At 40.7% G+C, this 1,711-nt stretch overlaps 1 non-coding gene across 1 annotated transcript; it reads right to left on the minus strand.

The window, feature by feature from the left end:
* Positions 1–347: 347 nt before the first annotated feature.
* Positions 348–451, minus strand: LOC127742029 (small nucleolar RNA R71). The gene has a single exon (XR_008003216.1). It is a non-coding gene; the product is annotated as a small nucleolar RNA R71 (small nucleolar RNA).
* Positions 452–1,711: the final 1,260 nt, after the last annotated feature.

A 1,711-nucleotide genomic window follows, 5' to 3' on the forward strand; every position in this document is an offset into this window, starting at 1 on the left:
CTAAACCCACGTCCAAGTTTGATGGAAGAAGCATCTGAATTCCTGCCATTGGAGCAAATAATTTTGAGCTGAAATCTCAATTAGTTGCTCTAATGCAACAGAAATCCAAGTTTCATGGACTTCCATCTGAAGATGCTTACCAGTTTTTAACTGAGTTCTTGTAGATGTGTGAGACTGTTAAGACGAATGGAGTAGATCCTGAAGTCTACAGGCTCATGCTTTTCCCTTTTGCTGTAAGAGACAGAGCTAGAACATGGTTGGACTCACAACCTAAAGATAGCCTGGACTCCTGGGATAAGTTGGTCATGGCTTTCTTGGATAAATTCTTTCCTTCTCAAAAGATGAGCAAGCTTAGAGTGGATATTCAGACCTTCAAGCAAAAAGATGGTGAATCCCTCTATGAAGCTTGGGAAAGATACAAGCAGATGACCAAAAAGTGTCCTTCTGACATGTTTTCAGAGTGGACCATATTAGATATATTCTATTATGGTCTATCTGAGTTTTCCAAGATGTCATTAGACCACTCTGCAGGTGCATCCATTCACCTAAAGAAAACGCCTGCAGAAGCTCAGGAACTTAGTGACATGGTTGCAAATAACCAATTCATGTACACTTCTGAGAGAAATTCTATGAATAATGGGATGCCTCAGAGGAATGGAGTTCTTGAAATTGATGCTCTGAATGCCATATTGGCTCAGAACAAAGTGTTGACTCAGCAAGTCAATATGATTTCTCAAAGTCTGAATGGATGGCAAAATGCATCCAACAGTACTAAAGAGGCATCTTTTGAAGAAGAAGCTTATGATCCTGAAAACCCTGCAATGGCAGAGGTAAATTACATGGGTGAACCTTATGGAAACACCTATAATTCATCATGGAGAAATCATCCAAATTTCTCATGGAAGGATCAACAAAAGCCTCAACAAGGCTTTAATAATGGTGGAAGAAATAGGCTCAGCAATATCAAGCCTTATCCATCATCTTCTCAACAACAGACAGAGAATTATGAACAGAATACCTCTAACTTAGCAAACTTAGTCTCTGATCTATCTATGGGCACCTTAAGTTTCATGAACGAAACAAGGTCCTCCATAAAAAATCTAGAGGCACAAGTGGGCCAGCTGAGTAAGAAAGTAACTAAAACTCCTCCTAGTACTCTCCCAAGCAATACTGAAGAGAACTCAAAGAGAGAGTGCAAGGCCATTGATATAATCAATATGGCTGAACCTATAGAGGAAGGAGAGGATGTGAATCCCAATGAGGAATACCTCATGGGACGTCTCTCAAGCAAGAAGGAGTTCCCTATTGAGGACCCAAAGGAATCTGAGACTCATATAGAGACCATAGAGATTCCATTAAACCTCCTTCTGCCATTCATGAGCTTTGAAGACTATTCTTCCTTTGAAGAGGATGAAGATGTAACTAGAGAGCAAGTTGCTCAATATCTAGGAGCTATCATGAAACTGAATGCCAAGTTATTTGGTAATGAGACTTGGGAAGGTGAACCTCCCTTGCTCATTAGTGAACTAGATACCTGGGTTCAGCAAACTTTACCTCAAAAGAGATAAGATCCTGGCAAATTCGTAATACCCTGTACCATAGGCACCATGACCTTTGAGAAAGCTCTGTGTGACCTAGGGTCAGGCATAAATCTTATGCCACTCTCTGTAATGGAGAAGCTGGGGATCATTGAGGTACAGCCTGCCATATT

The sequence above is a fragment of the Arachis duranensis genome, chromosome 9 (assembly GCF_000817695.3).
Source record: "Arachis duranensis cultivar V14167 chromosome 9, aradu.V14167.gnm2.J7QH, whole genome shotgun sequence".
Classification (NCBI taxonomy): domain Eukaryota; kingdom Viridiplantae; phylum Streptophyta; class Magnoliopsida; order Fabales; family Fabaceae; genus Arachis; species Arachis duranensis.